The sequence below is a fragment of the Mya arenaria genome, chromosome 5 (assembly GCF_026914265.1).
Source record: "Mya arenaria isolate MELC-2E11 chromosome 5, ASM2691426v1".
NCBI classification, from domain to species: Eukaryota; Metazoa; Mollusca; class Bivalvia; order Myida; family Myidae; genus Mya; species Mya arenaria.
This window is the reverse complement of record NC_069126.1, coordinates 1,917,975-1,944,473: the sequence shown is the minus strand read 5'-3', so window position 1 is coordinate 1,944,473 and position 26,499 is coordinate 1,917,975. Positions and strand designations below refer to the sequence as shown.

The 26,499-nt window shown below is 36.8% G+C and overlaps 1 pseudogene; it reads right to left on the bottom strand.

Annotated features, from left to right (window-relative positions):
• Window positions 1-13,673: 13,673 nt before the first annotated feature.
• LOC128234371 (uncharacterized) lies at window positions 13,674-15,400 on the bottom strand (annotated as a pseudogene).
• Window positions 15,401-26,499: the final 11,099 nt, after the last annotated feature.

Here is a 26,499-nt window from a genome sequence, read left to right as displayed (position 1 = left end):
AGATGTTATGGTTTCGATTGATTCTAAAAATATGATTTAATTTTGTTATCATTTAACCAAAAGAAAGAAGATTTTATAAGGGGATACGATGGACCATTTGTCATTGTATTGTTATATAATTGTTACCCATTTAACTTTTATTCAACACATTTTTTCATACTTAACATTTTTGCAACAGTTTTTTAGAGGTTTTTGTTTTTTTTGTAACTAACAAATAAGAATATATTTAACATACTTTAAGCCTCAGCCATATTTAGATTTAATACATATTAGTAAATTTAGAATCGCTTTAGCAAAATTACGAGTTTCCTCACATAGACTATGTATAGAGACTGGAAGATGAGCTAGACCTGTATCAATACCCGTTCATAAGAGAAAATGTATCGAATGTAATATTTTAAAAGACGAATACCATTTTGTTATTGAATGTCCATTGTATAATGATATTCGAAACTCTTTATTGTCATCCTACTATTTACGACATCATAGTATGCACAAAATTATAGAGTTAATTAACACTACAAATGAAGGAACATTGAAAAATTTGAGTGTATTTGTTTACAAAGATTTTCACATTATGTCAAATAGACATTTTGTAACAGTCTAATACTATAGCCATTGTCATAAAATTTATTAGTTAATAACTTAATATGTTACCGCACAAGTACATATTATTTATATTTGTCACCATTGCGCACTTTATGCCTCATGGGTCTGCGACCTTCTGGTTTATTATAAATAAAACTTAAAACTTAAAACTTGAAACTTGAAACTATATTCTGTATTCTCACTGATGATATGTCAGAGTTGCTTGGCTACAAATAGTTAATTTACAATCAATAATTTCTTCAATGTTTTTGGTTAGGGAGTTTTGTTTCATTATTATTAGTAATTGAGTAAATGTTTGGCCATGATTTACCATCATATTTAAATGGATTTTTGCCCATTCAATTGTAGTACGCATATAATTACCCCTGATTATTATATACTTCAGTGCAACATCATTGTTATGTGATAGTTTTTATTTATTTTCTGTTTGTAACATATTCCTTATATGCGTTTGTGTATTTGATCTCAAATGCATACGGTAGCTCTATTTAAGTTAAATGAGAAGAACAACTCCAAACTTTGATATACTATATATAATAATGCATTATATATAATGTATACAATATAATTGTAGATTAGTGTGTATATACTAAATAAATTGCCAACAGCATGCAGCAGAACTGCTTGTTATTTAAAATGGGGTGAAAGACTTCCACGTTTCATTAACATATATGAAAAAACGTTTCCCTTTCACTCCTAGTATGTTTCACTTATTCATTATGTAAACTTTAACTTCAACGTCTCCGGCAATAAAACTTAAAGCCCGTAGAGGCAGCGTTTTAGTTCATATTATTACATAGTATTATGACGCTCGCTTTCTGGTTGAACATGTTCAACGTAAGCGCGCGTAGCATGGGGTGACCGTTGTCAACTAGAAATCATATATCTTCCGTCAATGTAAGCGAGTGTAGCATGAGTGACCGTGGCGTCTGAAAGTCATACATCCTTTGTAAAAATGAGACTTTAACCCTTTGCATGCTGGGTAAATTGTCGTCTGCTCAAAAATGTCGTCTGGTTTATTCTAAATTTCTTTCAATTTACTTAAAACTTTGGGGATATATTGACTGAGTGGCAAACAGCTTGGAACCTGACCAGGCGCCGAGTTACTCGGCGTCTGGTCTGGTTCCAAGCTGTTTGCAAAGCCTTTAAAATCGCCATCAGCAGCTTAAGGGTTAATAACAACAACACGGTCAGGTGACCAGGGCGTCTTTGCCGACTTTGCTATGTGACTTTAGTTGCATTTTTGTGAAACCAATGCCTGTTTCTTCTATATTTTCTATAATACAAGGCCAGCTCGTTAGCCTCGGAGCTACCTAGCCATCCCGTAAGGAGCGCCGCCTAGCCAGCCCGTTAAGAGCAACGGCTATCCAGCCCGCTAGAAGCGCCGCCTGATCAGCCCGTTAGGAGCGCCGCCTCACCAGCCCGATAGGAGCCCCGCCTAACCAGCCCGATAGGAGCGCCGCCTAGCGAGCCCGTTTGGAGCGCCGCCTAAAGAGCCCGTCAGGAGCAACTTCTTTCCAGCCGGCTAGAAGCGCGGCCTAGCCAGCCCGTTAGGAGCGCCGCCTCACCAGCCCGATAGGAGCACCGCCTAACCAGCCCGATAGGAGCGCCGCCTATCGAGCCTGTTTCTTCCGTTTATGCGTTGATTTTCAACGCATTAACAGGGCGACCACGTTTATGCGGCGACGTTCAACGCATATAGCCGAAATTGCTTATATGTGGCGCAACTGTGCCTTTTCGCCACATAAAGAGTATTAACTAAACCATTTATTATAAAGCTAAAAATAGAGTTCTCATATGATGATGATGATGCTGCTGCTGCTGATGATGATGATGTCCGTCCGTCCCGAAATCTTGTGATATGGGAGTCTCCAGAGTCACTTACATTTATTCATAGGTGTGTGAAGCTGTGTACTTGCATTAAAAAAAATGTTCCAGTAACGACTTAATTATGGCCCTTGATTCTGTCAAAATTGAGATATTCTTTTCAGAATAATTTTAGTTCTCGTATAGCTCCTTACCTACCACACATAGAGTCACCAAACTTTACGTCATACGACGATTCAATTTTCTGATTGTCCCAAATGACGGTGTTGTGCGTTGTCGTAACATATATTCCCGCCTTTAGTCGGGCCAAACGTCATTTCAAACGTTTTCGCAGAAAGATCAATTGGTTTGGTTCAAATTTAAACCGATCTTACTAAATCTTTGTCAGAATTTACGTTTCTAAAAGTCTAGTTCAAAGCTTAGTTAAATGGAAACAAAAAACTCCGTCCGATCTTGATCAAACTTTATCAACCACTATTGTACTAGTATGTGTTTTAATTGTTTTTGTTTTATGCGGCGTAAGTGTGCCTTTTTGCCACATAAGAAAGTCCTGTTTATGCGTTGAAAATCACCGCATAAACGTGGTCAATTTTGTTTATGCGGCGATGCTGTTATGCGCCGTTACATGGCATACATACAATACAATATCACTACGGTGGCATACAGACCATGTCATTACGGTGGCATACAGTCCATGTCATTACGGTGGCATACAGGCCATGTCATTACGGTGGCATACAGACCATGTCATTACGGTGACATACAGACCATGTCACTACGGTTGCATACAGGCCATGTGACTACGGTGACATATAGACCATGTCATTACGGTGGCATACAGGCCATGTCACTACGGTGGCATACAGACCATGTCATTACGGTGACATACAGACCATGTCACTACGGTGGCATACAGGCCATGTGACTACGGTGACATATAGACCATGTCATTACGGTGGCATACAGACCATGTCACTACGGTGGCATACAGGCCATGTGACTACGGTGACATATAGACCATGTCATTACGGTGGCATACAGGCCATGTGACTACGGTGACATACAAACCATGTCATTACGGTGACATACAGACCATGTCATTACGGTGGCATACAGGCCATGTCATTACGGTGGCATACAGACAATGTCACTACGGTGGCATACAGACCATGTCATTACGGTGGCATACAGGCCATGTGACTACGGTGACATATACCATGTCATTACGGTGGCATACAGGCCATGTCACTACGGTGGTATACAGACCATGTCATTACGGTGGCATACAGACCATGTCATTACGGTGGCAAAAAGACCATGTCATTACGGTGGCATACAGGCCATGTGACTACGGTGACATATAGACCATGTCATTACGGTGGCATACAGGCCATGTCACTACGGTGGCATACAGACCATGTCATTACGGTGGCATACAGGCCATGTCATTACGGTGGCATACAGACCATGTCATTACGGTGGCATACAGGCCATGTGACTACGGTGACATATAGACCATGTCATTACGGTGGCATACAGGCCATGTCACTACGGTGGCATACAGACCATGTCATTACGGTGGCATACAGGCCATGTCATTACGGTGGCATACAGATCATGTCATTACGGTGGCATACAGACTATAGGATATTGGACATAGGGATTATAATAAGTTAGTACGGTGATTACAATAGTTAATACAGTTCATCCTTTTTTTCTTTTCAGTTGATGATCATTGTTATGATTGAACAGTATAAAATAGATCATTCAACAAAAGGACTTGAGTTCTGATTTACAGACCATGTCATTACGGTGGCATACAGGCCATGTGACTACGGTGACATATAGACCATGTCATTACGGTGGCATACAGACCAAGTCATGACGGTGGCATACAGACCATGTCTCTACGGTGGCAAACCGACCATGTCACTACGGTGGCATACAGACCATGTCATTACGGTGGCAAACAGACCATGTCATTACGGTGGCATACAGGCCATGTGACTACGGTGACATATAGACCATGTCATTACGATGGCATACAGACCATGTCACTACGGTGGCATACATACCATGTCTCTACGGTGGCAAACAGACCATGTCACTACGGTGGCATACAGACCATGTCATTACGGTGGCATACAGACCATGTCACTACGGTGGCATACAGACCATGTCATTACGGTGGCATACAGGCCATGTGATTACGGTGACATATAGACCATGTGATTACGGTGGCATACAGACCAAGTCATTACGGTGGCATACAGACCGTGTCTCTACTGTGGCAAACAGACCATGTCACTACGGTGGCATACAGACCATGTCATTACGGTGGCATACAGACCATGTCACTACGGTGGCATACAGACCATGTCATTACGGTGGCATACAGACCATGTCATTACGGTGGCATACAGACCATGTCACTACGGTGGCATACAGACCATGTCATTACGGTGGCATACAGACCATGTCACTACGGTGGCATACAGTTGGCATGTGGGATTTTATTTTATCTCGTGGCCACGACTTAATATCTCGTTCCCACGACTTGATATATCGCGTTCACGACTTATATTCTCGTTCACATGACTTAGTTAAATTCAAGTCGCTGCCACGACACACTAAATCTTTTGAACGAGTAAGGTAGTCGTAGCCACACCATAGTTTTAGGAACGAGAAAGTAAGTCGTTGGCACAAGACTAAAAACAACCCACCCACCTGCCACCTCTTGACAACCGTAGGTCACTGATATTTTCAAAACAATTTATCTAATTAAGCGGCTTTATCATACAGCCTTTAAAAAACAACCTGCATATTTCACATTAATGCATTATCATCTTTAACTGATTTGATTTTCACGATAGAAAACAACACATACATATGATTTATATTTTCTTAAATAAATAGCTACGTGGCCACAAAACTCACTTAAACATCGCTAAAAATGTTTTTATCTCTACTTAAATCGTATGCTTTTTTATCATTTAAGTCAAATGAGTTAAATACGATAATGCAGTGAAATTTGTGTTATATTGTGCGCCTTTAAACTAGTGTCAGTAGTAAAAGGTAGCATATACTTGGTGTTTGCATTTTTGTGTGGGCCAATGACAATCGAAGATTCCCGGTCAGTAATTTTAAGTAGATCGATTCTGACGAATGCAACAACAAACACCAAATAATAAGAGTCCAATTCGATCTTCAGAAAACAGAGCGGGCTATTAATCACGTTTCGAAGATTAAATAAGTTTTAAAACAATCTAAGATTTTCTGTTTTGTGAAATTCAGATTTATTTCATGGAAGGATTACACAGCTTTAAGCAGTATACTTAAACCATTGTTATTTTTTCACAAACCATTTAATACTTTTTTCCTTAAATGTTCGTTTGTTCTTCAAAAAATACTAAGTTGATACAAAAGGGCATTATATATATCAGATATAGACCCCAAAATAGAACGTTTTAAATTCCTTCGACCGATCTCAGTTTTCTTTTTCCATATAATTTCATTCCTGTCGACACTATGCTGTTTAACTTAAATCACCCATTCGAGGTCGCCTAGACTTGATTAAATTAATCAGACAATAACAATAGAAACAACACCTGGGGTATGTTCCTTTTATGTAAATCATAGTTGCACAAATTACATTTTCAAACAAATTGTATTTATATTTTCAACATTAAATAACACAACGAAAACAGGAAAGAGTAAAATACAAAGAAAGTAATATGCACACGACCTCATCTTGCCTTGCCGCAGCGTAGAACACGAATCACAAAATAGACCTGAAAGACAAAACAAAAACATGAGCGCATTGTAATTGTATTACATATGGAGGGCTAAAGGCAAGACTGTTGTATCGCTTTCTATTTAAATGTTTAGTTTCAACCGTCTTGCACACAGCCCGCGTGTTGTGACAGGTCAAAGAGTAAGTGAGTTTTCCGGGTCTGCTAGATGTGAGTTATCCGGGTCGAATAGATGCGACTTATACGGGTCGGCTATATGTGAGTATTCCGGGTCGGCTGTATTCGAGTTATCCGGGTCGGCTATATGTCAGTTATGTGAGTTATCCGGGTCGACTCGATGTGATTTATGCGGGTTGGCTAGATTAATCCGGGTCGGCTAGATGTGACTTATGCGGATTGGCTAGAGTAATCATGGTCGGCTAGGTGTGAGTTATCCTGGTCGGCTAGATGTGCGTAATTCGAGTCGGCTAGATGTGACTTATGCAGGTAGGCTAGAGTAATTCGGGTCGGCAAGATGTGACTTATGCAGGTTGGCTAGAGCAGTCCGGGTCGGCTAGATGTGACTTATGCGGGTTGGCTAGAGTAATCCGAGTAGGCTAGATATGAGTTATGCGGGTTGGATAGAGCAGTCCGGGTCGGCTAGATGTGACTTATGCTGGTTGGCTAGAGTAATCCGGATCGGCTAGATGTGACTTATGCGGGTTGGCTAGAGCAATCCGGGTCGGCTAGGTGTGAGTTATCCGGGTCGGCTAGATGTGCGTAATTCGGGTCGGCTAGATGTGACTTATGCGGGTTGGCTAGAGTAATCCGGGTCGGCTAGATGTGACTTATGCGGGTTGGCTAGAGCAACCCGGGTCGGCTAGGTGTGAGTTATGCGGGTTGGCTAGAGCAACCCGGGTCGGCTAGGTGTGACTTATGCGGGTTGGCTAGAGCAACCCGGGTCGGCTAGGTGTGACTAATGCGGGTTGGCTAGAGCAACCCGGGTCGGCTAGATGTGACTTATGCGGGTTGGCTAGAGCAACCCGGGTCGGCTAGGTGTGAGTTATGCGGGTTGGATAGAGCAATCCGGGTCGGCTAGGTGTGCCTTATGCGGGTTGGCTAGAGCAACCCGGGTCGGCTAGGTGTGCCTTATGCGGGTTGGCTAGAGCAACCCGGGTCGGCTAGGTGTGACTTATGAGGGTTGGCTAGAGCAACCCGGGTCGGCTAGGTGTGACTTATGAGGGTTGGCTAGAGCAACCCGGGTCGGCTAGGTGTGACTTATGAGGGTTGGCTAGAGCAACCCGGGTCGGCTAGGTGTGACTTATGAGGGTTGGCTAGAGCAACCCGGGTCGGCTAGGTGTGACTTATGAGGGTTGGCTAGAGCAACCCGGGTCGGCTAGGTGTGACTTATGAGGGTTGGCTAGAGCAACCCGGGTCGGCTAGGTGTGACTTATGAGGGTTGGCTAGAGCAACCCGGGTCGGCTAGGTGTGAGTTATGAGGGTTGGCTAGAGCAATCCGGGTAGGTTAGATGTGAGTTATCCAGGTCGGATAGATGTGAGTTCTCCAGGTCGGCTAGATCGTTTGGTAGAACGCCTTACTTGCATGCAGTGGGTGCGGGGTTTTAACCCCTTAAGAGTGACATGGATAACTCTACGGTAAATGAATGCTTAAGGAGTCGTCTCTTACCAAATATACACGTCACAAATATGTAACTTATTTCTAAGGCCAATCTCATTCTTTGAAAATACTAACTGGATTTTTCAGCAAAGTGTAACGAGTGTTTGTTCGTTAAGATTTTTTATCTAGAAGCCAGTTGCCATGCTTGTAAAAGAATATTAAAAAGATGAAAACACCCTCAAAATCAATATCAATATACAATGCAATGTATTTGCAGACGCTAACTACATTATTGTGACATATTGCACAAAATAACCCTTCAATATAACATGATATTTTAAAAGATCAAAAGTTATTGGCGTTTTAAATTGCCCTCATTCGTTCATTTAGCAGTCTTGGAGTTAACCGTTTTTATCTTTAATACCTTATATGGAGAAAATGGGCCTATTGTTCAGAACTTAGTTAAAGTTCTGAACAATCGAGCCATTGTTTTGTCATTTATGCTGTTAATACATCCAATGATTTTTTTTCGTCCGTTATGGATCCTGTTAAAAAGATAGAACATATAAGGTTTGCTGATTGAAGATCTAGTCCATATAAACAGCCGCTTCAGAGTAATTGACGATTTTGATCTGGCGACTCTACGCGTGGATATCCAACTTGTGGTTTTCCTAACCAAGAATGACAGAACCCTGCGCTTAGTATGTTGAGCGGAAATATATCTGCACCTGCTATAGATGGTTTCAAAATGGCAATGCTTTATTGACAGAATTCTTCCTAATTAAACTTATTATTTGTGCTTCATTACACACTTAAGTGTAATAAGTAAAAGGTATTGGCTAAAATAATTTAAGTACACCATTTGTGTTTTTATTTAACAGTGAAGAGTTAAGTATTGTGGAGTAATAGTTGAAGAATATATTTTGCATTGGTATGGATCAGTCGACTTGTGGCGTTTAGGGAACAAAATGTTTATCCAAATGCTAAAAAAATGCTAAAAAAGTTCCTTAAATGCGCATAATTGTTGCTAATTGAAGATCCTGCACCCACTGTTCCTGTCACCTGACAGTCTCATGCACGCCGATATTGTATTTTTCATACGTTGAACGTTTTATTTGCACACAAAAACTATTCCTGCTTGCTTCTAGAACATTTGCCCGAAATAGGAACTCTGTAATTTAGTCATCTTTATTGCATAAAACAATCACAGCAAGGAAAGGCTCTTAAGTGTATGTGGGTGTCTTGTTACACAAATGAGACTATCTACGAGCGGAACGCACTCAGTGACTTTTCTATTTCGATGAACCGTTCCAGGGATCCATAGGTCGCAATATAAAACAAGTATGCGTATATGCAAGCATATGATATTACTTATATCATTTATTTTACAAGGAGCGAGAAGAAAGTTACAGATGTGCCAAGTAACTTGGCAAGATGTTTTGGGAGTGCATGGTCTTGAGACGACATTTTTTTTCTTAGCCATAAAGCCGTGTTAAATTTATATCACGAAATATTTTTACAGAAAATTCGTGATTTAAACAGTGTGTTGATGCAAAGTATGATGTTTACTAAAATACCAGCGTGAGCATTACTCAGCACAGAATATCCCTGAGCGATAGCCTTAAATGTTCTGTTAGCCTGTTAGGACCTCATGTGAGTCTGTAAATCTGTGAGAAATGTTTCTTACCACTGCGTCTGTATGGCCATTCCACTTATTTTCTGGTACTGAACCCAGACTGGTTAACGATGTTAATTCTGGAGCGTGTGTCCAGTCCGAACAGGATGAACATTAAAAACAGGAACCCGATCAGCGCTAACACTGAAATTTTAAGGATAAAAGATATTTTCAGTTACAATTTCCATATTCATTAACGGCATATGTCTCAGTGTTGTCCGTATTGCAATGTACATAAATTTTAGTGTGTCCTTTCGCGCTGGATTTACACAATTTTTTAACTGCACGCATACCTGACGTTGCGCTAAAATTATATACAAATAGTAAAATATACCCACATATTGCTGACGTAACACACCAAAAGTAGTCCTCGCATATACGTATACATCCTTTGATAAAAATCAGGATAATGGATGTAAAAGTAAGTTAGTAAAACAGATGTTTTGTAATAAGGTTGGAACTACTTACATCCCCCGCTGGACCCGCCGGTGTTTTGATCGTAATAAGGGTAGTAGTAACTCGAGTAATCGGAGTACGTGCACATGACGAACGTCAGACTGGCCACGGTCATTACAGCCACGCACAGAATGTTGGACAACCTCATCTTGCCGTCCTGTAATATTGGTTACCATTAACACAATACTGGTATATTATATTGGCTTTAAATCTCAAGAATTTTGGGTGCCAAATATATAACTAAAATACAAAAAAAAAAAAATATACTTAATATTTTACGTCTTTGTTTGTCTTTTACCTTTCAGAGACAAACCTACTAATGCAACACGAACCATACAAGACACACAACAAATCATATAGCAATCGAGTTATCATTTGTGTTTTGTGTATATTTCTTGTTTGTTTTATACGTTACATTTTTGAAGGTAAAAACAGTTACTTCGATAATACATGTACTGCCAAGAATAAGGACATTAGGTCGGAATATATCAATTTTTATATCAAGTTTGTCTGAATATGGAATTCTATCCAAATTTTAAAACAGGCCATTTTGTCTGGGTCAGCTTTAACTAATGCGCCCTTTAAAAATAGTTCCTTTATGCGTTTTTTCCGGTGCAATAAACTACCGAAATATGAAAAGAGTAATTAGCGGGCTGATCAAATTTAGCCGGTGGCAAATACTAAACAAATAAAGTCGGTTGCAAAAATAGGGTCGGATGCAAAAAAGGGTCGAGAGAGAAAGCGGAACTAATTTTTGTTACGCCAGTTTTTATTGTTTTGGCTACGAGTCATGTAGGGTCATTAATAGTTAGTTTAAGAATTGTCCGAAGAAAATTGAAATTATATGTTCTCTGTCAGGTTGATATTATGTCGTTGTGTTTAGAGTCTGGCCCCATTTTCTCGAAATTTCTTAAGCTTTTTTCATCAATCAGCCAAAATACTTTTATTGAATTTTGTTATGAAAAATGGTTTCTTGTAATTATTATAATGATAGTTCATATCTTAAGTATAAAAAACCTCTTAATGAAGTAAATATAACGCACATTATTGAAACACAAAAATAGCGAGCTTATCTTTATCCTCTTATACGAGATATATAATAAGTTTCGAGAACACGGGGCCTGCTGGGCCTAAACCGTGCGTCTTTAAACAGGGCAAGTCCACACTTCCCTTTTCCAGTGGGCATTGAAATGGTTTTTTTTTTAACTTCCAAACGCTTTAATTAAAAATTATATGACCACCGAATACTCTTTAAAAAACAGGTGCGGTTAGTTTAGTCAGGTGATTGAGAAACGCAAATACAGACTTAAATTAATTGTGTTACCATCGCTATATTTCCCGATACTGGGCTCGTGTATTTTATTGTATTACTATCAAAGTGACTTACTAAAGTAATCAAATGAAACTATGGTAACAGCTGGAAAAACGAAACATTAATTTCCAAGGATTATAAAATAAACAAGAAGGTGGACAATCTTTGAGTACTTAGACCACAATTACTAATGTATTACTAATTAACACCACAAGAAACATCAGCCGCTTGACAAACATACTTGTTATAGTATTGTTATTTTCTTCATAAATTTGTCTAGATAAAAAAACACAACAGGTTTAGCAATTTAATTCGTAATGCAAAAGTAATCTGCAAATTTGCTCCAAACAGGAACATAAACAATACTTACCAGACAGATTACCAAAGTAAAGAAAGAACAATATTCCTCTTATTTTAACGAACCTGCTTTGTAAAAAACTCACCTCCCGTCCCGTGTTTTTGCAAAATTTATACTGACATGAGATTAATTCACACACATATGAAAAGCCAAATTACAAATATATGGAACGTAAATAATTTTAATTCACAATTAATTCACAATTAAAAACTCTATTTAACGGGCTCATGAATTTGTGCTCATAGCAGAAGTATATCAATACTCCAGCCTGCCTTACCTTGTGACAAAGTTGACCTGCGAAGCACAAGTGACGGCTCTCACATTAAAACCTCGTCCGGCCGCCTCGTGGACGGGCCGCCCAGAGCACCGGAACTTCGTATTGTGACAGTTACTGCGCTCACGTGGTGCGCCGCGGTTTGCCCGGAAGTGATGGACATGACAAAGAAACTGATAAGTTATGAAAACGAAAGATCCATACTGAAGTCATTAATTCTGTGGTTTAGTGATAATATCCTTGAACGACCATGTGAGTGTTATATTTTGCTACCGAGCTACAGATTATACGCTGGCTATAGGTGATAACATGGCTCGGAGATGTGTTGATGTAACCATTTACAGTTTCTCATAATTATATAAATAATTATTATGTATACAATGGTATGTTAAACATATATCTTCACCATTTCTGACTCACAGCCCGACCAATGACCCTGACCATGTATTGGCTTCATTAATAGTTCTTGCAAGAAGACCAATGCGATCCATCTGTGTTCTTTTGTAATCAAAACACATCATTGAGTTATTTTTCAGACAAAAATCTGAGTAATGGCTCTCAACGTTGATGAAACAGTGGTACGATTAACGTACAGTGCTGTTGATGACCAAACAATCTGCCACACGTGCCCAAACTTACATTAAATACACGTATATGTTGATTTTGCTTAAACATACAGAGTCTGAATATCGACTAAAGTCAAAACCTTTTCAGCACCCCCTCTAATTCGCAAAATGATAAGGGTTTTGCAGATTTCGTTTCGTAACTTTTTCCGCTACATAGCTGCCTCTGAAGCAATAAACATATTTTCGTTAAAAGTTTGATTCATGGTATTAACTCGCTTTAAAGTTAACGGTTTCTTTTACCTGAACTATCGACTGTTTGTCCATTTTAATGTTTGTGCCTACAAGGGACTTGACTGACGCATTTAAATAACCCTCATAGCGAAGGTAATAGGAAATCAACATTTAATTAATCTACGACCCAGGATCAGTTTGGTTAAAGTTTGTTTTATTTTAAAATAAAGTAAACACACGTAAGTGCGTATCTTTCCAAAAATAATGAAGTGAATTTCAGCTCCATGTTTATATCATGTTTTTAATTGTCTTCCCATCTTAGATAAGAAAGTTGCTATCGGCTTGTCAAATAAGATAAGAAAATTGCTGCACTACATGCATTTAATCGGCGTGTCATTTTATATAAGAAAGTTGTTGCACTACATGCATTTAATCGGCGTGTCATTTTAGATAAGAAAGTTGCTGCAATACATGCATTTAATCGGCGTGTCATGTTAGATAAGAAAGTTGCTGCAATACATGCATTTAATCGGCTTGTCATTTAAGACAAGAAAGTTGCTGCAATACATGCATTTAATTGGCGTGTCATTTTAGACAAGAAAGTTGCTGCGGTACATGCATTTAATCGGCGTGTCATATTAGATAAAAAAGTTGCTGCGCTACATGCATTTAATCGGCGTGTCATTTAAGATAAGAAAGTTGCTGCAATACATGCATTTAATAGGCGTGTTATATTAGATAAGAAAGTTGGTGCGCTACATGCATTCAATCGGCGTGTCATTTTAGATAAGAAAGTTGCTGCGCAACATGCATTTAATCGGCGTGTCATTTTAGATAGGAAATTGCTGCGCTACATGCATTTAATCGGCGTGTCATATTAGATAAGAAAGTTGATGCGCTACATGCATTTAATCGGCGTGTCATTTAAGATAAGAAAGTTGCTGCAATACATGCATTTAATCGGCGTGTTATATAAGATAAGAAAGTTGCTGCAATACATGCATTTAATCGGCGTGTCATATTAGATAAGAAAGTTGCTGTGCAACATGCATTTAATTGGCGTGTCATATAAGATAAGAAAGTTGCCTCGCTACATGCATTTAATCGGCGTGTCATATTAGATAATAAAGTTGCTGCGCTATATCATTTACTCGGCGTGTCATTTAAGATAAGAAAGTTGCTGCGCTACATGCATTTAATCGGCATGTCATATTAGATAAAAAAAGTTGCTGCAATACATGCATTTAATCGGCGTGTCATATTAGATAAGAAAGTTGCTGCGCTACATGCATTTAATCGGCGTGTCATTTTAGTTAAGAAAGTTGCTGCACTACATGCATTTAATCGGCGTGTCATTTTAGATATGAAAGTTGCTGCACCACATGCATTTAATCGGCGTGTCATTTTAGATAAGAAAGTTGCTGCACCACATGCATTTAATCGGCGTGTCATTTTAGACAAGAAAGTTGCTGCAATACATGCATTTAATCGGCGTGTCATTTTAGACAAGAAAGTTGCTGCGGTACATGCATTTAATCGGCGTGTCATTTTATATAAGAAAGTTGTTGCACTACATGCATTTAATCGGCGTGTCATTTTAGATAAGAAAGTTGCTGCAATACATGCATTTAATCGGCGTGTCATGTTAGATAAGAAAGTTGCTGCAATACATGCATTTAATCGGCTTGTCATTTAAGACAAGAAAGTTGCTGCAATACATGCATTTAATCGGCGTGTCATTTTAGACAAGAAAGTTGCTGCGGTACATGCATTTAATCGGCGTGTCATATTAGATAAAAAAGTTGCTGCGCTACATGCATTTAATCGGCGTGTCATTTAAGATAAGAAAGTTGCTGCAATACATGCATTTAATAGGCGTGTTATATTAGATAAGAAAGTTGGTGCGCTACATGCATTCAATCGGCGTGTCATTTTAGATAAGAAAGTTGCTGCGCAACATGCATTTAATCGGCGTGTCATTTTAGATAGGAAATTGCTGCGCTACATGCATTTAATCGGCGTGTCATATTAGATAAGAAAGTTGATGCGCTACATGCATTTAATCGGCGTGTCATTTAAGATAAGAAAGTTGCTGCAATACATGCATTTAATCGGCGTGTTATATAAGATAAGAAAGTTGCTGCAATACATGCATTTAATCGGCGTGTCATATTAGATAAGAAAGTTGCTGTGCAACATGCATTTAATTGGCGTGTCATATAAGATAAGAAAGTTGCTGCGCTACATGCATTTAATCGGCGTGTCATATTAGATAATAAAGTTGCTGCGCTATATCATTTACTCGGCGTGTCATTTAAGATAAGAAAGTTGCTGCGCTACATGCATTTAATCGGCATGTCATATTAGATAAAAAAAGTTGCTGCAATACATGCATTTAATCGGCGTGTCATATTAGATAAGAAAGTTGCTGCGCTACATGCATTTAATCGGCGTGTCATTTTAGTTAAGAAAGTTGCTGCACTACATGCATTTAATCGGCGTGTCATTTTAGATATGAAAGTTGCTGCACCACATGCATTTAATCGGCGTGTCATTTTAGATAAGAAAGTTGCTGCACCACATGCATTTAATCGGCGTGTCATTTTAGACAAGAAAGTTGCTGCAATACATGCATTTAATCGGCGTGTCATTTTAGACAAGAAAGTTGCTGCGGTACATGCATTTAACCGGCGTGTCATTTTAGACAAGAAAGTTGCTGCACTACATGCATTTAACCGGCGTGTCATTTTAGATGAGAAAGTTGCTGCACTACATGCATTTATTCGGCGTGTCATTTAAGACAAGAAAGTTGCTGCAATACATGCATTTATTCGGCGTGTCATACTAGATAAGAAAGTTGCTAAGCTACATGCATTTATTCGGCGTGTCATACTAGATAAGAAAGTTGCTGCGCTACATGCATTTAATCGGCGTGTTTTATTAGACAAGAATGTTGCTGCGCTACATGCATTTAATCGGCGTGTCATTTTATATAAGAAAGTTGCTACGCTACATGCATTTAATCGGCGTGTCATATTAGATAAGAAAGTTGCTGCGCTACATGCATTTAATCGGCGTGTCATATTAGATAAGAAAGTTGCTGCACTACATGTATTTAATCGGCGTGTCATATGAGATAAGAATGTTGCTACGCTACATGCATTTAATCGGCGTGTCATTTTAGATAAGAATGTTGCTGCGCTACATGCATTTAATTGGCGTGTCATATAAGATAAGAAAGTTGCTACGCTACATGCATTTAATCGGCGTGTCATATTAGATAAGAAAGTTGCTGCGCTACATGCATTTAATCGGCGTGTCATATTAGATAAGAATGTTGCTACGCTACATGCATTTAATCGGCGTGTCATTTTAGATAAGAATGTTGCTGCGCTACATGCATTATTCGGCGTGTCATTTTAGATAAGAAAGTTGCTACGCTACATGCATTTAATCGGTGTGTCATATTAGATAAGAAAGTTGCTGCGCTACATGCATTTAATCGGCGTGTCATATTAGATAAGAAAGTTGCTGCACTACATGTATTAAATTGGTTTTCCGTCTTAGATAAGCAAGTTGATGCGCTGCATGTACGTAATTGGCTTGTCATATTAGATCACAATGTAGCTGCAGTTTTGGAAATGGTGGCCTTCAAAGACAATATTTGAGCATACATCAACATTTGTTGAAGGATTCCAGCTGTCAGTATCTTAGTTTTTAACACTCACGATGATTTAAAACACTTTATTTCATATTTAAAAAAAAAAAGTAATCCGTTAAAAGTGCATTTAACAAACCACCAGAGAGTACCTTTAAATGAATCACCTGGGGCCCGTTTCAAAAAAGATCTTAGTCAATGTTTGTCGTGAAATAAAATCATACTAATATTATTTTTATTACTATTTTGCTAGATGTTTGTGTACATTAAGCTTAAAACAGTAACAGAAATGAACAATTGGGAAATAATTATTTCTTTAATAATTTTGCCATTGTATACGATCAAATGGACTTCAGATTATTGAAGTACATACGACATTCTTTAATAAAAATATACACCTGACCCCAATTTCTCAAACTAACTTTTTTAAAACAGGATCAAGCTAAGGCCACGATGTAAGTTCTGCTATAACTTTTGTAATATTCTCATTTTGAAGAGTTCTAATAGAAATTATCTTTATAAAAGCAGTTCCTTTATAGTCGTATATGAAACAGTTCACTAACTATTTTGTGTATATTTATGTAGTATTTTGTACTTGTCATCTGTATACTTGTGTACTCCTCATTGTACTAGAATATGTTTTTCTACAATGGTTTTTGTATTGCGGTATTGACAATACGACTTGTAAACATATGGCCCAAATGTATTTATATACCAGGATATACCAGGTATCCTTAAAATACTTAATACTTTCTACAAGAAATTACTCTACTGCATGAAAAAAATGCAACATCAGGCCATTGTATAAAGGAAATTTTCCAAATAAATCATCTAACCACAAGGGATAACGATATTATATCATATCTATCAAAAAACATTTTTAAATGAAAGACTCCAAAAAATATTTGTCACTAATGACAAAATAAATAGATCTCTAATTGGTGTTCAACCCAAAACAAGAACAACTGACCTCATGTTTGGTTAAGAACCCTTGTCGAAAATAATTAAATAATGGAAGAATGTTTTTTGCATGTTTTGCAGATTTTGTTTAGGCGCTCGACACGGTAATTTATTCAATACTTTTCAACATATAATGTAGGAATAAGTTGTCCTTTCTAAAACATTATAAAAAGACATGAACACTAATAACTATATGCATGTTAATTTGGTGATAGCCTCACTAAAAAATATTTTCAAAACTATTTCTTAACAATTTACCACAGCATGACATAGATGACCAGATTTCCATTAATAATTTTAACTTTTGTTCACTTTTTGCCGATGACCTAATCCTATTTATTTTCTATGTGATGTCTTTTGTGATTCACATGCCATACTTCAAGTGACCCATGATTTGAAATTAAATTCATCTTATCTTATAACATGGACTTTGTTTAAAGGAAGTTTTAGTAATTTAACTAAAACCTTGTTACGCCGAACAATTTTCGAGAAATTGGAACAGAAGTAGCGCTTTTAGCCATTAAACATCAATTTTCGAATGCGATCGTGATTTTTTCAGCCGTCTTAGATCACTATTTTCCAGACGTTTACGCAAAAACTAGCTCATTCAAGGACATAAAATGTTGTTTATCTGAGTGTGCAGCTTTAAGATGTAAAATGATTACTCACGGCGACACATAGAATATGTACAAAAAGCAACATTGAAACAAATTAAACATGTGCTGTGTGGCAGACTACAAATAATCGCACTTCATTGCTGTCTTGAGACTTGACATTGCAACTTTACTGCACTCCGTGTGTTTAATTTGCAAAAGCGTTTTTCTTTGACAATACTTAACATGTTGCGTTTGCTTGTCAGTACACAGCAGCAGTACGTGCACGTTTTTATACTGATCTAAACATGGTATTTCGTCAGAACCGACTTAGCTTTAAAAGATACGGCCATTTTCAGAGATTTTGTTTCAGGAAGCAATTCCATACAGTATGAAGACTGTAATAAATTGCTGTTATGCAAGCTCAGATTTCGTTATGAGCAAGATGCATTCACTGCGTATATACAATACTTGTGTTTGAATAATACTGAAACTTTGGCATTTGTGCATGCATTACCTTAGCTAATTATGTTTATATTACATGATCATGCAATCGTCGTTACTTTGTCAGACTTGAACCCATGGTGTACGTTTATGTATTATTCACATGTTACTTTATGAATGAAATACTTATGTGAAAAACTACAGAAACAAGCTCAGAAGCAAAAAGTTTAAACATAAACCCGGTTTAATGGCACTGGGTAAACGCCAAAGACATAGAACACAAAAACAATACATCACAAACAAGAAACATGGAAGAACAGCACAAAAGAAAGACTATTTCTTCCAACTTGTATAATCATGCTCATATATATCATATTGCGTTCAAATCTTCCTTGCAGTATATATATTAAAATAAATGCAATACATTTATGTATATTGTTTTATTTATATAGCAAATTATCCGTCTATTTGGTAGAATTATTTAAACAATAGAAATTACACCAGAGTTTAAATTGAATGCACGTGACGAAACAAAAACACGATTTTGATAATTCAGTACGAAGAAACAACGCCAGAATAATTGAGATACGGGAAAAATAACGCCAAACAATGGAGTTTTGGGACAGATTCCTCGTGCAGAATTGTCCAAGCAGCACAGAAAATCATGCGAGAATTAACCTCGAACCTTTGACTCATTTTGATACTATTTCTCTGTCTGCCTTTGGCCAAATACTGACTGCCAACAAATTGGAAATTTCATCTGAGAACAAACTAATATCTCGAACAGACTTAAGTCCCTTATTACAGGTCTATTTTTGTATAACATGTGCTATTTTCCCCACATGCAGAGTTATGAGACTGGAGACGAAACGCAATAAGGTTTATGATAACCACGATATGCGATGTTAAGATAAGTCATTTTGCTAAATGAAGTAAGCAGGCGTAGGCTTCAAAGGCGGTAATACCATCGTTCAGCAGTAAAGCTATTTTGATACGTGTGTGGACTGTCTGTAATGTTTGTACGTTAGAGTTTGGTGTCGTTTTGGTCCTTATCTTGTGCCTTTGAACAGTATTGTATATGTTTTACTACTGGGCTTGTCCCTTGTATTTTTACTTGCATTATTAAGAGTTTCGAGAAATGAGGACCAGTTTATTAACACTAAGCACGCAAATGGTGATGATTTAAACCGTGTTTTTTCCCTGGTGCTGATTATTCTAGGGGAAATAAATTAATAATTTATTACGCTCGGTATTCAATTGATATTAAATGTTACTATGATTACTCAGAGCTGCATATATTTATTAGGCTCCACCTACTGTCTTATGTTATTCTTATTACTGCTGCAGGCTTTTGTACATAGCAGAGTTGTTTTTACTATCATGAGATGTATATCGTTATTAAAGTACAAAACATTGAATTGTGTTTATATACACTGACCACCCTATTTCATAACATGGTGTCAGAAGTGATATTCACTGCCATTCAGAATGGGTATAATTAGATAAAAAAAATGTATTATATTCAGTACTAATAAACTTGCTTTTTTCTGCACCAACGAATTAAACTTTCACGAATTACAAAATGAACAAGTTTCATCCGCCGGATAATTTTGAATTTTCATCACCGACTTAATGGGAAGATTGGAGAGACGGTTTTATACGTTATAGGACAGTTACCAAATTGCACAAAAAAGAAGAGGTGCAAATTTCATGTTTAATCTACTCCATGGGAAAAGACGCTGAACATTTATTTTAAAGTTTTGGACGTTCGGCAGATGATCAAAAGTAATTTGATACCGTGTTTGAAAAAGTCACGGACATTTCACACCGAAAAGGAACATTAACTCTTGAAACAGCAAAGTTTTATTCTCGAAAACAAACAAAAGAAGAATTGTTCGAATCTTTCACCGGGAGTCTTTACGAGTTGGTTGAGAGCTGCGAGTTCAACGCTACCATAACATCAAAACAAATCCGTGATGGCATAGTAGTCGAAATTTCGACAAAGAGTTGTCAGAGAAAATGCAGTTAGATGGCAATCTAACATTGGAAAAAGCCGTCTTAACGGAAATACAGAGTGACAAAACGTGTAAAGGGACGGGTTCGAGCACAGGTGACTGGGCCTGCCGAATTGGATGAGCTTAAAGGAGCAAAGTATAAGTCTGGTGGCGGGCGTGGCCTGCCGAAATCCAAACAATGTTTTCGACGTCAACGAAGTGATGAAGCTTTCACAATACCACAGTGTTCTCGGTGCAACCGTAGGCACGGTTCGTCGGGGAAACTGCCCAGCGAAGTCCCAGTAATGCCGGATGTGTGGAAAAGTAATCATTCTGTAGCGTGCTGCAAAAGTGTTAGTGAAATACACGTAGTATCAACTATGAACTACACAAGCGACAACGAATAAAATGACCAAAGCAATAACCCAAAACAGTGAGTACTAATTGATTCAGGGTCAGACGCTACAATCATTTCTAAATACACTTTCAAATCTTTGAAAAAGCGCCCGGCGCTAAAGCCTTCGTCTTCGGTGCTTCGAGACCCAGGTGGTCAAATTGTTTGTAAGGGTTACTTCATTGCTGATATGTACAGAGATGGTACAACAGTTCTGTTTCGCGTGTGCGTGGTCGCAGAAAATCAAAATAGTCTACTAAGTAGAAGGCGAGGGCTATGATTTTACTACAGAGTTAAGTTAAATTAAACAAAGCATATTTGGAACCGAAGGTACCATGAAATGCGTGCCGGTAAAAATATAGCTCGAACCAGATGCACAGCTGTACAGTGTGAATACAGCGCGTCGCGTACCAATTCCACTTTTGCCGAAGTGTGTAAAAAGCACTAAATGACATGCTAAATGACCGTGTCATAAAGAAAGTAACGGAAGCGACAGACTGGTGTGCACCGATTGTTCCAGTAGTTAGGCCGAATGGAAATGTAAGAATATGTGTGACTGTCGATCTAAAAAAAGCTAAATAAATCCGTAAAACGAGAACGCTATATGATACCAAATCTTGATGATGTTTTACCGAAACTTGTGAACATCAAAGTCTTTTTAAAATAAGATACAACGAATGTTTTTATCAGTTACCGCTTGATGACAATAGCTCGCGATTGACGACAGTAATTATGCCGTTCGGGATATCTTCAGCACCAGAAATATTTCAAAGAGAAGTGTCTGAGCTTTTAGATTGTGTGCCAGGTGCTGATGTCATTATGGATACCATTGTCGTCTAAAGTAAAGACGTACAGGAGCATTATATAAATTTTGGGTAAAGTCCTGCAAAGGATAAAAAGTCGGACCTGAAATGAGACAAAAACTGATGTTTGTTCAGACAGACGAAAAAAGGTCTAAGCAGTAAAGGACCTCAGTGGGGCAAACAATGTCGCGGAATTGAGACGCGTGGTAAGAATGACTAATTATCTAGGCATACACGCCATATTTGTCTTTAATCATGAGCCCGATGAATGAATTGTTGAGGTCAAAATCTGTTTGGCAATGGGGTGTTCCGCAGATAAAGCCGTCCAATTTTTTAAAGATTTGTTGACAAACGCGCCGACTTATGTGTTTTTGACAGATCAAACCCTAATTGTTAGCGCGTATAGCAGTCGGTAGCATATTGTTCGAGAACTTTGTCCGACGCAGAAAAGAAATACGCGCAGATTGAGAAAGAAATTACCGCGTCGGTATGGACATGCGAAAAGTTTGAAAAATATCTTATAGATTCATTTGTCATATTCAAATATTACAAACCGCTGATATCGCTTATCAACAAGAGGGCATAAACAAAGCACCTTTAAGATGTCAGAGACTACGGGAAAAGAAATGGTTGTGTCAGATACCCTCTCTTGGTCTCAATTGAATGAGTTTGTTCAAATTTTTGAGAATGTAGTAAATACATATATAGAAATGGTCACTGAAACTATTCCTTAAAGTAATATTCGACTACAGCAAATAATACAGTCACACAAAACGATGAAAACATTCATTACAACAAGGGTTATTACGTTCACAAGGCATGGATGGCCGGAAAAGGAAAACTTACTCACACAGGAAATAAAGCCGTATTTACCATCACGAAATGACTATTCTGTGGTCAAAGATGTACTGCTGTACAGGAGTAGAATTGTTAAAACAGACAAATTACACTCAGAATTTTATAACAATTATATACAAGTCACTAGGAAATACTAAAAGTAAGAACCTAGCTAGCTTGACAGTTTGGTGGCCAGGAATATCCAAGGACATTGTGAAATTAATTCCAAACGGTCAAAATGCCAAGAAAACCAACAAAAAGTGATAACGTGGTTGGAAAATGTTAAACATGTTCTCACATTGTGGCGACGCCACAGAGCTAGTGACCGATAACGGTACACCCTTCACATTTGATAAGTTTACAAAGTTTATGGAAGCAACATAATTTAGTCCTAATCAGCTGATCAGGAATGTTCGCACGTTTCTTTCATGTATGCTGGAAATCACTAGACCATAATGGTATAGACGGTCAATTGTTCAAAGAAACGACAAGAAGACCAAAAAAAAAAAAAAAACATTTCTACAAAAAGAGATATTTTGCACATACATTGCCTTTAATGAATGTAGCTGTAGAAAATGGAACAAATACAGATATCGAAGACATTTACAACACATTCCGAACAGTGATTTTCATGAGCCTGACAAGTCAAGCGGAAAACAAAGGGAAACGTGTGTCACTGTTTCTTTTCAACAATCCAGGGAAACTCTGAGTGAACAGACATATACATGTATAAAGCACTAACAACAATCAGATTAAGTTCTACAGTTCCAGGTATGGCACTATAATGGCTTATTAAGAAATGTAGTAACTGGCAGTTTCGTTAATGTTCGTTAAGGTTAACAATTAATTGAGGGAGATATTTGGTATTCCATTCATACAAAATGTAACTTTGATCACTCGGAGCTGCTAATGAATATCAAGCTCCACCTACTGTCTTATGTTATTCTTATCACTACTGCAGGCCTTTGTACATACTAGAGTTGTGTTCACTATCATGCGATGTATACCGTTATTAAAGTTTGGAAAAAAATAATTGTGTTTATATACTCTGACCACCCAATTTCATAACATTTAACCACTATCCAATCCTCAAAAGAATATTTACTCATAAAAAAGTGAAAAAGTGCTTGAGAGCTGAGTTTATGTCACATAGATAAGAATTACAATGATTAATATGAAGTACAAGTGAAACAAGCTAACAAGATGAAACAGGCGAAAAGGAACAAAAATAAGTATATGAAAATGTCTGTTTTAAACAAGAAGGAAATTAAAGCCACATTTTTCAATATATGAAAGATATTCTTTGGAATTAAGTCTAAATATGTTTCACAATCAAAGGAAAGTTTAAAAATTCTATACATAATAAAAACAGAACTATTACAAATGTTTCCATACCATTCTTATTTAAATGTATCTATAATTCTACATTTAAATTCGTTTATAAATATATTATAACGTACACTATTTGGATTATTAAATAAATATGCAAAACCATAATCCTTTCAAAAAATAACCTTAGAAACCCATTTAATACGACCCTTATTACAGTCATCAATGGCCTGTTTATACACAGACTTTATTTTAATGTTATAACTGTTGTAAATTTTAAACCAGTATTTGATAATCTGACATATCTATTAATACATAAAGGATATCTACCTAGTTATCCATATACTGTAATATTACATGTTTTATTTTAACCTGTAACAATCGCTTACAAAACGTAAAATAAAAACGTTCTATTACTTTTCAATTTTTAAAACCCCAAATTTCACAGGCATAATTTAATATTGAGCCAACAAAAGATAGCCTTATGCGCTTTTACAACGAACTGCTCTTGATTCAATGTATAACTTCCAGTGTGATTTATCACAGAACCTAAATAGTTAAAATTATAAACAACATCGATAGTACGGCCATCATATTTCCAATCCACGTATTTTACCCCATTTGCGAAAAACCATTATTTTTGTCTTTGATGTATTATCTATAAGCCCCATGCATTGTTATATAAGTAAAGATTGTTTAATTATGGTTTATGACTTCACCGGGCGATTTCCCTCAAATGGCCATATCATCTGCAAACAGAGACATAATCAGGCCCCAATTTCTCGAAACTTCTTAAGCTTCGCAGGCTTAAGTAGGTTATTTCAATTAGCCAAAATACATACTTTAATTGAATTTTGATAAATGAAAAATTGTTTAATAAAATGAACATATAGATAATTCCTATCTAAACTATAAAAACTCTTAAAGAAGTAAATATTATTCAAATTATTGAAAAACAAAAATAGTGATTTTAGCTTAATCCTGTTATAAGAGACTTAAGAAGTTTCGAGAAATTGGGGCCAGTACAATATCATCAAAACTTGCATATATAATTCTAAGTCCTCTATAAATAGGGAAAAACGAATTGGGGATATAATCTCCCTTTGACACAGGCCTACGGCATAACTTAAGTATTCTGAGTAAGAAGTACATGATTTCACAAAAGTTTTAACATGTTCACACATATCTTTCACTATTCTTAGTAATATACCAGCTGTATACAGTTTAAGCCACAAAACATTGCCATAAATACTATCAAAACACTTAAGCATGTCGGTATAACTAACATATTTTTTTCATTAATATATATTTTTTGCTAAATAGACATTAAAATGTAAATTGCGTCAACTTTCGAAATCCGAATCTCGCATTCAAAATAGTAGCATTAGATTCACAAAATGACTCGATGAGCTTATCTAAAATTATTGTAAATACTTTTTAAAAAACAATAACAACCTATGTAATTATTGATATCATTAACAGAATCTTTTTTATAAAGAGGAATAATAATACTTTCTGTCCGCTTTTCTGGAAAGAAAGCCGACCGTAAAATGGTATTAAATATATCACAAAAGTTGCTTGGTAATGTGTCAATACATTCAATCAAGTACTCATTTAAAATACAGTCTCTACCAGCCGATGTATTACATTTTAAATGCTTTATTGTACTACGTACTTCAATAACAGAAATAGGTTGGTCTAACTCTGGAAATGTAGCATTATCTTCATTAAAATCATGACTTGAACAAGATTGTTCAGCCTCATCGTTATTGCAATCAAACGTATTGATGCTTAGAGTTTCAAAAAATGTTTTAAAATCTTCCAAAGAAATGTTACAACTTTTTATTATTTAAAAGGTTTATTTTTCCTTAAATTCTCAATATTCTTCAATTTTTATCGATAAGTTTTTCTTTTTACGAATGATTTTTTTTTACAATACTTCCTTTGTGCACACACAGCAGCTCTATTAATACCTGTTTTATCCGTATTAAAAATACATGTTTTATTATCGGAACTGATAATGTTAAATATAGCTGTGAGGTATATCTTATAGGACACTGTAGTTTCTGTGAGTTTTACGTACTGAAATATTTCGATAAGAAAGCGGGGTACAGTGAAATTTGTCTCTTTGTAAACTAACAGCGTGTTTTTCTTTGTTTGTTTTTTTTTGTAATTATTGGTTAAAAAATAACATACAAATATATTATTGTTTCTGTGTTATGAACGCATATTTAATTTTCAGTTTGGTATTGTCTGTGTTACCAACAGAAATAGTTCAACGCACAGAAAACAGTCGCTTTGGTTTGATAACACGTGTAAGCAACGTAAATTGGATTTTTACAATTGTAAATTGCTGTATTCTGAAAATCCTACACTTAATAACAGATTATTATATTTGAATGCTAGAGCTTTGTATTGTAAATAAAGCTAAACAAAGGTTTTCATCTATTGAAAAATGTACATTAGCTACACTTAGCAAGACAAATGCTAGATCATTTTAGAAATATATTAATACGTATAAAGGTAAAAAAAAATACAAATTCTAATAACACGTTTTGATGAATTTGTTCAGCATTTCAAAAATATATCAAATACACCCCATCCCAGCAATTTCGATTTAATCGATTATCCTGATTCTGTGAATACTATTGAAACTAAAGAATTGGATTGCGACTACTCTGTTGATGAGATATGTAAAATCATTTCAAGTCTGAAACGTAATAACGTGACACATCTAATGTTGTTGCTATTTTTTCATAGATTCCAAAGAATTTAATGCTCCTTATTTGACAAAAATATTTAATTACATATTTCAGAAGAGTGTCTACCC